General features: G+C 37.7%; 1 long non-coding RNA gene across 1 annotated transcript; it reads left to right on the forward strand.

Moving 5' to 3' along the window:
* Positions 1 to 1379: 1379 nt before the first annotated feature.
* On the forward strand, positions 1380 to 10268 carry LOC120522119. Its single transcript, XR_005632290.1, has 5 exons — positions 1380 to 1842; positions 2146 to 2195; positions 6123 to 6169; positions 6437 to 6484; positions 9402 to 10268. It is a non-coding gene; the product is annotated as an uncharacterized LOC120522119 (long non-coding RNA).
* The last annotated feature ends 4760 nt before the right edge of the window (positions 10269 to 15028 follow it).

The raw sequence follows: 15028 nt of genomic DNA on the forward strand, positions 1-15028 counted from the left end.
GACTACACTTGACATGACAAAGGGGTACTGGCAGGTTCCTTTAACGGAGTCCGTGAAGGAAAAAACCGCGCTTAGCACTCCTAGCGGACACTGGCAGTATCGTGTCCTTCCATTCGGGTTACACGGGCGCCTGCGACTTTTCAGCGCCTGGTGGACAAAGTGCTCCGCCCCATAACTCGCTCTGTGCTGCCTATCTGGATGACGTTGTCATCTATTCCAGCACCTGGAAGGAGCACATACAGCAGGTCACAGCAGTATTACGGACATTGGGAGAGGCCGGGTCGATCAACCCCAAGAAATGTTACTTTGGTTGAGAGAAGCCAAATATTTGGGCTACCTAGTGGGCCGGGGTACTGTGAGGCCACAGTGTTCCAAGTTGCAAGCCATAATGGCCTGGCCCGTCCCAAACCAAGCGGCAAGTCCAATCCTTTCTCGGTTTGGCGGGTACTACCGCCGGTTTGTGCCTCGCTTCTCCGAGAGCGCGCCTTGACCGACTTGACAAAGAAAAGAGCTCCTAATACGGTGGTATGGTCTGATAAAGCGGGGGCTGCATTCAGTGACTTAAAAAGGGCTCTGACTTCAGCACCTATCTTAATCTCCCCTAACTTCTCTCTCCCTTTTGTCCTCCAGACGGACGCTTCGGACACAGGCTTGGGAGCCGTGTTGAGCCAAAGCGTCGACGGTGTTGAACACCCCGTTATGTACCTGAGCCGGAAACTGTTGGACCGGGAGACCAGGTACGCGGCGGTGGAGAAGGAGGCTCTGGCGATCAAATGGGCGGTGACGCAGCTGCGGTACTACCTCTTGGGTCGCGTGTTCACTCTGGTGACGGATCATGCGCCTTTAAAGTGGATGGCCCTTCACAGGGAGTCGAATCCGCGGGTCACGAGGTGGTTTCTTGACCTGCAGCAGTACAAATATACGCTCGTTCATCGACAGGGGTCCCTTCATGCCAACGCCGATGCCCTCTCCCGGGCCCACGACCTCTCGGTGCAGGTCGCCCGACCCGACGGGTCTGGGCTGAGGGGGGAGTCTTGTCACACACGTGTGCATGGGAAGCAGCTGAAGGGCTTAGACAATACTGTTTATACATCTGCCCAGGGGCGGTGACGCTGACGCTCTTTCTGAGTTCTCTGCAGGTCTCACCCGGGAAAGCCCACCAGGAGCCGCCATTTCCAGGAAGGACACACCACCTCCGGTTCCGCCCCAAGAATGAGGTCACTTCGGTTCCGCCCCAAGGGTGATGTCACTTCCAGTTCCGCCCAGAGGACGACATCATTTCCGCCCTCTGAGCTATAAAGCTCACTGCCTTTGCTTAGGCAGGCAGTTCTGTTTTGGACTCTGTTGTGTAAACAACTGTTTTGAAATGTCTCGAATTCTATTGCAGCCAGGAAACCGCATTAAACGGGTGGCTGCCCCAAACCTTTTCACGCCTCTGGTCTCCAGTTATTACAAGCTCTTTGCAGGCCTGTCCAGTCCAACAATATGGACACTACACAAACTGGGTATTTAAATCAGCAGGAAAAGGCCATTGCATTCAATTCTGTTAATTTTCCTGCTTGTGATGAAAATTTCACCAGTTGTACTTGAAACTCAGTTACAGGAATAATCATATTATCTATTAAATGCATGTGACTAGCAATCCAAAGTCTCCATGAACAGTTTGTTTAAAATTATTAAAGTTGTTTAATTGTATGTTTTGGTTTTCATTAAAAGATGATTGTCCAGCATCTTTACCAGGAACACTTATCACAACAGAAAAACTAGCTGGAACGATCATCAGTTCATTTCTAGGGGTGTTCTTGTAGCAGTGATTGCATTTCTTGTTGCAAACAGCATCAGGTGAGTACAGTGAATGATTATCTTACTTCTGTTCCTTTATTCCAGATAATTAGCATGTAAGAAAATTACATTTGATTTTACAGGCAACCTAAGCTTGAAAATAATAATTTATGTAAGTGTATTGATTTATTTTAGATTCAAAAGTCCTTCATAACAGATTTTTATGCTGTGCTGTTATTCTTCTCCTTTTGTGTTTACTGGCAGACTAGTAACAATTCATCCAATTAAAATTACACATGTTAAAGTTCATTGGTTAATTGTGATCAATCTGCAAGGATAATAACGGTGTGTTTATATCTCCAGGAGGGGCCCACTTTGCAGAAATGTTTCAAATATTAAAGCAGACATCAACGGTATGTAATCTCTCCTTATGATTAATCAGCTCCACACTCCAGTGCTGTATACTGATAAGTTAGGTAACCTGTTGTTAGGCACAACCTTGTCTTTAGTTGTCAGGCTGATATCAATGTTTCCTTCCATTTTGTAGATTTCTTGTGTGTTTTACTCTTATCAACATAACCCCTCAGCCAACAGTGTAACATATGTGTGGAGTATTCAACAGTAAGGGTGCTTCCATAGTGACACTTTCAACACAGATTAATATTAAGGAGGACAAATATATAAAATAACATATTGTCAAGAAAAGTAACAGGTGATCCAAGAGGAACACTTAAGTAAATAATATATTAAAGGATCATCTTTGCATTGTCTGCTATCTGCTCGCATTTTCTTCTCTTACTTACATACTCCCAGCCCCATGGATTATATTCCATTTAATACTATCCCACCTCAGTTCCTTTCACTAGACACAAAACGATCCTGGCAAAACACAGCTAATGATAATGGTTGTGGGATCCGCTGGAATCACTTCTTAGGACAAAGATGGCCCCATGAAAGTTCTGGGCCAAAATTCTAGGCATTGTTGAGTTCCAGTCTACCAATAAAGCACATATTCCCCCTCTGTTATATGCAATAAGGACCTATATGTTCCCAGCAGAAAATCAATTCTGCCACTTATTATTATGATGGGATTTTCCAGTCTTTTGTCACTCCCTCGTGACATCTCTTTAATTTCATGTCCACAAAGTATAATTAGTTCTGGAGCACTCTCTAAACAGATAGAGCTTTCCATTCCATCAAGGTTCACCTCCTTACCTTCTATAATAATATGAAAATATGTTTTTCCAGTGTTCCATCATGTGATCTTCTTCTAACCTCAAAGCAGTCTGATTTCCCAACTCCACATGCAGGCTTTGGCCTAGCTAGGCCCAAAGTAGGAATCTGGCTTTTAAAGTTCGCAATATCTTAAATGTCCCAAAATAAATGAAAATATAAAATGGCCATAATAGGAGAAGAACTGTTAAACATAAATCTGGCTTAGAAGAACACGGCTAAAGCAGGATCTTTAAAAATAAAGATATATATTTGAAGATCTAAAATGATTAAAATTGCAAGAATGCACAGAAATAATGCCATGCAGAGCAAACAAGTGCAAAAATACATTTCAAAAATCCAAAACCTTAAATGAAATAAAATAATCAAGAAACATAAAAATCTTACAATAACTTTAGACCACTTCAACACAACAGCCAATGACACACTAAGGTACCTGCCTTTCAGCTTCAAATGCATAGGGTTAGGGGAGGTTCTTCAGGGTGATATCAGGATGTTTTGAGTTTCACCCACATAAACACAAAGACAATAACTTTGAAACAAATATACATAATACAAAAATATAAAGAAAAATGTAAGCAAAACAATATTAGCAAATATCACAAAAAGATAAAAACACAATAAAAATAATAGTGCAAAGCTGCTGAAATATTAACCAAAAAGGAAATCATACTTAAACCAAGGCACCTAGCTGAAAAATAACAATATTAAGCTGACAGATAAACATTTCGCTGAATATGGCAGATGGCTAAAGATAAAAAGAGCTGCCATGGTCCTAGTGAGGCATTATGAAGGTGTATTTCCGTTAGTATGAAGGAGACACAGTTGCATTTGCACTTCTTGTTGTCTGAAAGTACTCAATAGTACCGTATCAAAGGGGGATGAGCTTTTTCTTGAAACCTAATAAAAAAGAATTATGGGTTATCACAGCTGACAACGGTTAACCTTTTAAATTGTTATCACAAAATACCCACATTATCTAAAATGCCATAAAAAGGGTGGTTATACCAGAAAAGACATAGTGGCATTTTAAAAGAGTCACATTTTGTATAATGTCTGTTAGCCACAATTACAAACTGTCATTAATATTGCTCTTAAGATCCAAGAAATGAATACCACTTATAGAGAACACCTATATCAAGGAAAAGCTCAGACACTGAGTTACTGCTTAACTGCTGCTTTCATTAAGATTCAATGCTGCCATCTTTATATAACAGAAGTGTTTGGCTTTTGCTCATTTGTTTCATTTGTCTAAAATTAGTCCATCAGGACTCATAAAACTTTGACTGACCAGATCTGGGCCTTTTTATTTGTTTCTTTAGCAGATATTGGTGTAGGCTGTGTCTAAATTACACGTGAATTAAACAAGTGCCTGTGCAGTGTAATTTAATGGGCTGGCCAGAATGACTGAAAAGCACAACATTTCAAGCTCTCTAGGAGTTTGGTGTGAGATGCTATCAATTTGAAAGAAATGCTGGCATCCTGGTTGAAATGGAGCATGGACATTCTGTGGGAGCCACAAGCAGAGCTGCCAGGTTTGATGATTCCTACTTTCTGGGATTTCTGTTTGACCCAGAAGTACTTCTAGCGGTCTATGCTGCAGCACCTGAAGTACACCCGGGAATCCTTTTGAAAACATAGCATCACTCAGCTCCTGTAGTTATACACTGTGATAGGTGTGACTGACCCTCAACATGGTAGCAGGAATCATGTTCACCAGTTTGCTTTGTGCTTGTCTGTACAAGTTACACAACTGCATGATTTTGAACTTTGGTGTTCGCTCTCATTATAAACAGATTGGAAAATTCAAAGTATAAAACATTTAAAAATAATGTTTTCGATTGTCTAACTGCAGAGTTAACCTGATAAGAAACAATGTCACCTTACATAGCCTTATACAGACAGTCTGTGCATGTGTTCCACTTCTGTTTAATGCCAAATGTTTTTCTCAGATCACTTTATTGCATTGACAGGGAAATTTTCAATAATACTGCACATTGTATTATGAATGTGGTACACATTATTTTTTCCTTATTCATATATCCCAAAAGCATTCCTATTTTAAATGCCATACTGTGTAAATAATTTGATGGATTTTTCAGTAGGCTGGGAATTGGCTTGGAAAAAGTTTAGAGGTAGAGGATGAAAACAGAATCTACCAAGGCTGAGAAGAGAGAGAGAGAGACATGTCAGTGATGACACATATCATTGTGTCAGTGTAAAGCAGAATGTTCCACTAGCAAAATGCATGTTATGTAAATGCTTTGTACGTCTCCAGAAGACAGTAGTCAAAGACACTGATTTACTAAATTGGGAATTTTGACCTGGAAACATAAAGGTTTTCTTGAGATACTGAAGAATAGCCAAAGCAAGTTGACAGGGATGCCTTGTCCTCATTGCAATAACAGAAGTTAGACAGAAGGCCAAAGCAGTTACTTGCAACTTAATGTCAACATGTTTACCCAGTTTTAAATTTGGAGAATTTTGTTCTTTTAAAGGTGAACTTTTGGAAGTAAGACTACAGGCTATTGCTTCTCTCCATGATGCCATTAATGACTGGAAACTGTCGGACTGTGTAGCCTTTAAATGAGACACCATACAGGCTCTTTGATCTTTCATGACCATGGAAGGCATGTGGTTGCAATGGCATCAGTGAATATCAGAGAGTCCTGTGGGTGCTGCATTAGGATCATTGGTGGCTACAAGGCTTGACAGACTCACCCTGATCCTGCTTCAAGTGACCCCATCAGGGATTCAAAGCCATCTAAGGCCAGGGGCCCAATGACACTAGAGTCTGGAAATCAGTTGAGCAAGGGCTAACTAGCAGATTAAGAAAGTCAAGATAAGATAGATGATAACAGAGAGAGACAGAAGGAGGTGAAGTGGAGGTGGAGTGTTTAATCCTAGTACTGGTGGTCTAGAAGAGTTGGGAAAATAGTTAAATCAATAAGTCAACCAGTATCACATCTGCAAGAACTATGTTGAGTATCTTATATTGAATCACAATGATAACAATGGTCATTTAAAATTTTTAAACTTGACTTACAAAGTATTTAATTTCTTTCTTTTTTTTTGGTTTCCATTAATAAATTGATCCTCTATTACAGAGAACCCAACCGGCACTTATGAAAATGTGCACAACACAAATAGAATGGTGAGTCTCCTTATCAGTCTTTTCACTCTACTTTCATTCTGACATCACCTCTTTAAAATTAAATTTATTTTTTAACTCATTAACTTTATCTCCACTGCATAACCCACTTTTAACTATTGAATTACAAAGTCTGTCTTTAACAATACAGTATATTTATTTAGTGGTTTAATTTACCATTATTCATTACTACAGTCCACTCAAGATGTCATAGCCTAACCTGTTCTTTCAAGTAGCTATTACTAAATATTGCACAACTTTAATTTTTAGGATGAAGATCCTTCTCTTCCAAGTCCTTCCACAGATCAACTTTACATGGTAAGGAATTTAATCTGTGTTTTGTTTTGTTTAATTTTACTAAAAAGATTCACAAAGTGTTATGAAGTAATAAGAAAAGAAGGCAAACTGGTTCTTGATGCTGGTTAACAGGGAAGTCAAAGATAAAATGCAGAAAATGATGACATTGTTAACAGAATAGTTATTGTCCTATAGGTTGTCAAGAGCTGAAACAACTAAATAGATACAACTGAATGGATGCAAGCAACAAAATGATTAATTCATAGGACGAGATAATTCGGGACTAGCTGTAGTGCAGGTTTCAGAGTACTGTGATAGGATCACAGGTTAATGCAATTAAAATTTTACAAATTACTAATTGTGTAATAAATACACATAAAGACCTAGATTTGTTTAAATACACAGCAAAACAAAGCACGTTTAAACTAAATGATTCACATGGAACCTAACAGTATATGTTAACACAATTGTTGACCATGACAAACTGACAATGGAAGACAGGAAACAAAACTCCAGTCAGCAGCATCCCTGTTGAAAGTAAACCTGTGGAGGAGTCCACAGTCAGTTATAACATACAAAGTCAAAACAATCAGATGCAGTCACAGTTCTGGAGACCTTTGCCAAATGACCACCAAGTCCCTCCTGGGAAGTCTACAGTATAAGTATGTGCTGGGCCATCTAAATTGACAATAACATCCGTCCATTGACTCCATGGCCCCTAGTATCTCAGGCATGTTTCTATGATCAGGGAAATAGCTTGGAAGTAGAGAAGTGTCACCAAATGCCTCAAAACACCAAGAAGACAAATAGAATACAGGAGATTTAGTAACAGTTCATAATTATTGTTTTACTTGTATTTTTATACAAAGGACAAAAAAAGCAGCAATATGTACAGCTAATCAAAGCATGTTAGAGTGAAGCAGTAAAACATCAGCCTGAAGTTATGTTGCTTAATATTGTACCGAAGAGTATAAAGATTATATTTAAATTGAAGAAGCTTATAAACTAGAAAGAGTCAATTGTCATATACAAATGTCTGAACATTAATATTCCAAAACAAAACTTAATAAAATTATTAAACATTCATCAGCAATTTAATTTTGATAACTTTTAACAGGCTTTTTCACTTTTACATTGACTACATATTATTAGATCTGTTATTGAGGTTCTTGTTCATAATATGTGTACTGTACAGTAAAAATTAAATTTGAATATCTGATCAACCGGCTCCATATCAGCATTCCCCAATATGTTTCTCACTCCATGTCATTTTAGAAGATTAGAACAATCCAGACAAGAACAGGCCATTCAGCTCAACAAAGCTGGCCATTCCTATCCACTTATTTATTCCAAAATAACGTCAAGTGAGGTTTTGAAAGTCCCTAAAGGCCTACTTTCTACCACACATCTTGTCAACTTATTCTATGTGTTTATGATTCTTTTGTGAAGAAAAGCATCCTGATGTTTGTGCTAAATTTACCGTAAAGAATTTCTGACTTTGTCCCTGTGTTCTTGATGAACTCAGTTTAAAATAACTGTCTCAATCCACTGGACTAATTCAATAATTTAAACACTCAATCATATCTCATCTTTATCTTCTTTTGCTTAAAAACAGGCTCTGCTTTTAAATCTTCCTCATAATTCATCCCATGTAGCCTTGGAATCAGATATTAGCTCTTCTCTGGACTTTTTGTAGTGTTGCTATGTACCTTTTATAGCCTGGAGACCAAAGCTGCACACAGTACTCCAGGTGAGGGCTTACCAGTAAATTATAAACTTACCATTGCATAATAATAAGTATAATTTGTATTTATGGACAAGAAAAAATGTTAAGATAAGTTTTCATTTAGAGTATTAATAAAAAAGGTTTCTCATAGAGAAAGAGTCAATTGTAGCAAACACTGTGCAACAGCAAATAATATCAGAATGTCCCTGAACAAATCACACGTTACTTGGGTTTAATAATCCACGTCGTAATCCAGTCATATATTGAAAACATCCTAAACACATTTATTTTACTAAAATATTGTTAAATAAATCACATCTGGAAAACATTTTCATTAACAAAATTGTAATGCACTTGAAGGAGAAGGAGCATTTCAGTTCTACACCCTAAATTTAATTACATTTAAATTCAAATCCACATCTGGAGCACCTTGGGATTTTTTAGCAGCAGGCTGTACAACTCCACATGTAAACTGACCTTCTGGTTGTTAAAGCAGATGCACAAGTCTGCTATACAGTAATGTTTTCACTCACTTTTCTTTAACTTTTTTGTTTTAGTTGTAAAGGTCTCTCGATGCATGTTTTTGTGGGTGTCCCCAGAAGCTCAGTGTTAACCAATATAAAAGCTTTTACCGAGCTGGACGCCTGACCACCAAATGAGGCAGAGATGGGTCTTTAGCTAAAATGTTTGGTTACATCTGTGTGTTCCATATTTATAAATCAAAATCTTTCCCAGAAGTGATTTGTGTAACATTATTTTAATAAAAGTACAAGTGTTTGTGAACATACCACAGGATCACTTTAAATGTGGATTATGCAACACGAGTACTTTGAAATTTTTCATGGACATTTTTATATTGTTTGCCATTGCCCAGCTTTGGTCACCATAGATTTCTGGTCTATCCAAAAGATTTTTGTCTCCGTTCTGCATATAACAAACAATATGGGGTAAGTAACATACAAAAAGATCACTTTCAGTTGCAGTATTGTCTTAAAGAATATTGCCATTATGAATAACACTGATCTGGAACAATTTGAAAACAAAAGATGGAAAGAAATGACATTATACAAAAAATGCAAAGTTCATTTTACCTCTCTTACCAAATATATATATTAACACGATTTTAATAGTCACATGTGTCAGACACTCTATTCTCTTGTAAACTCATGCTTTTAGAAATACTTTCTTAATAATGATTTTCATCTTTCACAGGGTCTGCAGCCTCGACAGCAGTCAGTCTACCACTCTCTCCAAGGAAAATGCCTGCTTAGCATAAGATGGAGAAATGTTTATATTGGGACAGTCATTTGTGATCACTAGACAGCTCCTTCAGTAGCAGTTACAGGAAATATGCAATATTGCTATGTTTTATTATTGTGTTTTAAAAGATTTTAAGCCATAATGATGACATATTTTTCTAAACCTTAAACACACTTTTAAATCTTAGCAAAGTCAAAACGACTCACATTCATGGTGTCTTCCATTACAGCTTCATGAGTTGTCATGGCCTACACTTCTTTAAACAGTAGTCATGGTGTTGCTACTGCTATTTAATGCTTTAATGGTCACAAAGTTGAAGGCCATTGTAAAATATCTCTTTCACATTTGACAAAACACTTTACTGCCTATATGTTAGGCATCTGAGGGGCACATAAACTTTGTATTAAGATACCTTGAAGATCAGGATTGGAATCAAATAATCCAACTACTATTTATGTTTGATGTGCTTCTCTTTGTATAAGGCCATTGAGGATACTCAGGCTCTTCTTCAAATGCAAGCATTTTAAAACAATTAATCTCATATTTTCTAAAAATTGTTTTTCAATGGAAACAGATTTTCAAATATGACTCATCTACTGCAAAAGATTTATATACAGTACGGCAAAACGCAAGATTTCTATATTTTGCTGAGGCCAGCTAATGTGAACATTAAAGATTTGTAATGATGGTGTAACTTTGAAATAAAAGCAGCTGCTGAATCCCCAGTGGTGGGATGAGCTAGCAGTGGAGGCCAGAAGAGGAGATAGAACAGCAAGCGGAATTGGTACCTGACTTTTGTGGAACCCACGTACTCCAAGCCGGAAGAGGACATTTTAAGAGACTGAGCTTTTTAAGGACATTTATTTATTGCTGAGATTTTAATTGTCTTTTAAGGTTCTTATTCTTTTAATGTCCTGTTTTTATGAAGGGGCTTGGGTTGGTTTTTTTAGGGATTGTTTTAGTGCTTTTATTGTTTTAGTGCAGTGTAGAGTGGCAGAGCTGTGGACCTGAGCTCCAGTTGCATTGGGTTGGCAGTGGTGTGGAGACTTCCCATGCAACTGGAGTTTTCTGGGGGTGGAATGTGGTGTTATGGGTCCACAGCTCGTTGAGCAAAGGCCATTCATTTTAAATAAATGATCACCGCCATGGGCTGAGCGAGGGACGTTGGGCCATAGCAGCCGTGGGCGATCCGAGGGTGTGGGCGTTTCTCACTGAGTGCACAGGTGAGGAACTGCCCACATTCATGATTGTCCTATGGCTAATGCTGCAGCTGCTGTGGCCCTCGTCATTTAAAAAGAAGCACGAGTCGATTTTGTGGGGAAAAAAAAGATCGAGATCAAAAAAGAGAGGAGAAAAGAGAGAGAGGAAAAGAGGACGGAGGTTACAGGGAGCGAGGAAGCAGGCGGTGCGTGCGTGTGGTGAGCGCCATGAGGGCAGCTGTGAGGATGCTGGGTGTAAGGCCGACACCCGGTGTTTGAGTGGATGTTGCTCCCGCTGAGCGACCATGTAGTGGGAGTGACCTGGTGAAAGCGATGAGCCGCAGAGGGCCATGGAAAGGCAGCATAAGTCGGGAGACTTGGTGGTGGAGTCCCCAATGTGTGCATCCTGGCCATTGGGGTAATCAAGTCTCGGGGACTGGGATGAGTGCCATACCGAGCCAGGGATCAGGAGGTCTCCAGTCTCGAGTGTGTAGAGGAGGCAGTTGCAGAGAGCGTCTTGCCTGCTGCCAAGCCCAAACGGGATAAGCAGGTGAGACGCTAACAGAAAAGAAGCACCGAGCTTGTTGTTGTTTTAAAGAAACTGCTTCCTGAACGAACATTTTATGTTTTTTTTCTATTTATTGGTTTTACCTCCATGTTCTTTTAATGGATTATTTATTTATTTAAAGAACTTTGAGAACTGCACTATTTATTTGAACACCTGTTTTGTTGGATTTTAAATAAAAGCACTATTCACTTTTTGCACCACCCCTTGCTCAAGTGTTTATTTGCCTTCACTGACTAGCTCACTCGGTTACGTATCGACGGGTTGGGTTCAAGTGCTTCCAAACATCAAAGGGAGTGTGGAGACAGAACCCACATCGTCACAGCCTTATTACGCTATCTAGGTATCACACTTGCAGAAATGTAGCATTTTGTGTTTTGTTTGTGTTATGCAGATGGACCTGAGCAAGTCAAGAGTCTATTAGTGGACCAGACACTGTAACTGTAGGTGGGTCGGTCACATTCACATGTTCTGCTCAGTCTTATCCCACCGCTACCTTCACCTGGTGTCTTGGGGAAAAGCATATAGATGAAGGAGTGGTATACAGAATTGAGAAAGTGACCTCCAAGGATGGAGGCAGTTACACATTCGAGGCTTCTAAGTCTATAACAGGAAGAAAGAATTCAGCTACAAAGAAACTGCTTGGAAATGGTAAGTAAGGGGATACTTGATGAACAATGGACATTTGACTCATTTAGGATTAAGAATATAAATCAAACAAATTAAATTTTTAATTTCACATTTTCATAAGGGTATAAATAAAATGTTCTTTGTTTTAAATGTTGCTCAACTGCATCAATTACATATTGTACATGAATGTCTTTAGAAATTTAGAATACATTTTAAGAGAACAGGCCATTTAATAACACAAGCTCACAATATTCACCTAGATTGTTCAAAATAAACATCACGTTTGAGATCTGAGCATTCCTAAAACCCTACTCTCCACCACACTACCTGGTCAATTATTACATGTGTCTATAGTTTTTATGTGCAGAAAAACTTACTGACATTTGTACAAAATTTACTGTCAACAAGTTTCCTAATTTGTCCCTGTGTTCTTCTTGAAGGATTTAATTTGAAGTAACAACAGGGATCCATTGTCTTAATACCCTTAATACTTTTAAATACTTCAGTTATGTCCCTCTTACTCTCCATTTGCTTAAACTAGAATGGTTCAGATCTTCCAGCCTTTTCTCACAGCTCATACCTCTCAGTATCAGAAGCAGCTGAGTTGCACTTCTCTGGACTTTCTCTAGCATTTCCAGGGATGGATCTACTATAATACTAATGAAGCTTAAGCTTCTGGGCCCCTAATCCGGAGGGTTCCAGCGACTTTAGTCCATGTTGCTTAAACATTTTGTGTGTCTATTTGTATGAGATGGAATATTTATCATAATAATAATATAGCTGCGTGGGCTGGCACAATGCTGTGGCAACCGAGAGGTTCACTTACCACCTCAAAGTTTACCTGGAAGAAAAAAAAATTGGTTATAGTTTTATAGTTTTTCAATATTGGCAAAGTGTGCCATTCTGCTTATGCTGAGTGGTAAGGAGGTTCAAAGTTTAAAAATGCTCAGCCACCCACAAAACAAAAGAATTAAGTTTTATTTTCTGTACAAGCAATGTTACAAAGTGCCACTTCCCATTTTGTACCACATAACACATAAGACCTTATTCAATAAATGCCACAACACCAGGCTAGAGATCACACAACAAGGAGAAACATGAATTCAGTATTGATATTTTACAGGCTTTGTGTTAATTTAGTTTTGTAGCTTTTAACAAGGCACTGAACAAATGAAGGTATCTTCGCTGTCAATAGTGATGATAACACAGGTGATGCTCCTCTTCCAGTTGAAATGGTCATCTGGTTTTCATTAAATATTGAATTATTTGAAAAATTGATTCTAGTTCAGTTAAATTGAATAAGTTACAAAGATGGAGAGATCCGTAAAAGTCTTAAAATGTGACTGATGGCATTGCAGTAAAAAGTCTCACCAGTTACTGATTTTATTCAATCTTGCTGACAGGCTATTATTTACTAATAGTCAAGATATGGGGAGATGCCAGATACCACTGACACTCTTTTTATTAATTTAGACCACTTTGTGCAGATCTCTTGTCACTTTGACATTAAGGAGTCTTTTTCTGTTGATCAATGTCAAAAAGGAAAAATAAATTGACTGTCAATGTACTTGTTTTAAGATTAAAATGAAAAAACATCATCAATGACCCACGAAATCATTTAAACAATGTGAATAAGTAAATGGTTTTTATTGTAAACAGTATGTAAATTGCTTTGATATAGTGTCCAGTGTTAAAGACGTTAACTCATAGGAAACCCATGTGTGACTCTGCTGAGAACTCTGCTGAAACTCAAAAGGAGACACTTGAGAGATTACCGAGGTAAAGTGTTTAGGAGAAAAATCTGAGAAGCAGGAATAAAAGAAAATATATCAATTTTATTTCTTTCTTAACTCATTGTTGTCTAGGGAAACCAAAAGTTATTAAGAAGATATCTTTTTCATTTTTCATTCCTATGGGAATTTAACATTAACATTAATTGATCAAATACATGGCTATATAATTGGCCCAGATGGTACTTCACTGCACAATTTACATGTGTTTATTGTTTCTCTAAATGTTTTTATTTGTTAGACCTTTAAAACAACAATTGATCTCAAATAACAATTAAGTACAGACCTCTGATTTTCTTCCATGTGTCTTTAGAAATGAAAATGTAAACCAAATGATAATATTTCTAATACTATTTAATTTATTTTGCACAAATTTGTTTTAATATTAATCATGCAATATCCAATATCAATCATCTAACCTGGTTATCTTGATCAGGGGCATGAAGAAGCAGTAATTATCATGGCAGCATTAATAAAAAGGCAGAAACTGACCATAGACAGAGTGCCATGCTGTTGACTGGCACACACACACACACTCTCACTCATACTCGGACAATCTGCAGTCACTAATGAACCTAACACACAATATCTGCAATATTGTCATAAGAAAACCAAATATATAAGAAAAGGGGCCAACTAGTTCATGTGAATGAAAACAGTAATGTACACAGTTAAATCAATAAAGCAAGCATGTAGTGTGAGTCAAAGAGAATTCTCATAAATAGCCAAACCATATAAACCAATTGCAAACATACTATAAATATGTAATTTACGGTTAGTCTGGCCTAAGCTTGCAGCTTTGAGGAAAATGTATAATAAACTCTAGACAAGGTGCGTAAAAATTTTAATTTAATCAAAAATTTTAGGTTTCAGTTTTGCATACCATATTAATTAACACTTTAATAGACCTGGCAAGATAATGTTTATAATTTACCAAAAACAGAGTTTTAAATTTAATATCAATGAGCCCTGAATGGACTCAGTTCTGCTGTTTAAACTTAAGTGTGGTGAGAAGACACACCATGAAAAGTCAGTTCTTCTATTCTAAAGTGAAATTCTACTCGATTCATCACAAAATACTTTGTCTCGTTTCAGCAGGGTAGTCCAATATGGAAACTCCTTTTAAGCTTTGTATCTACAGTATACTACACTGGAAATTAAATTATCATGCTTTTCCAAAGAACTATAGAATCCACTATTATGACATTTCTGCTGTGTTTGACCATGCTTTAATTTAATGCAGTTATTATAGATCATAAAATTGTTATTTTAACTACAGACTGTCTCTATTATACTTTTTTTAAATTCTGCACAATGAACTACAATGAATTATAAAGGACCTAACTAATTTATAAAACAATGTACAGGACTCTTGAAAGCAACTTACCAAACTAA

This window comes from Polypterus senegalus, unplaced genomic scaffold (genome assembly GCF_016835505.1).
Source record: "Polypterus senegalus isolate Bchr_013 unplaced genomic scaffold, ASM1683550v1 scaffold_2770, whole genome shotgun sequence".
NCBI classification, from domain to species: domain Eukaryota; kingdom Metazoa; phylum Chordata; class Cladistia; order Polypteriformes; family Polypteridae; genus Polypterus; species Polypterus senegalus.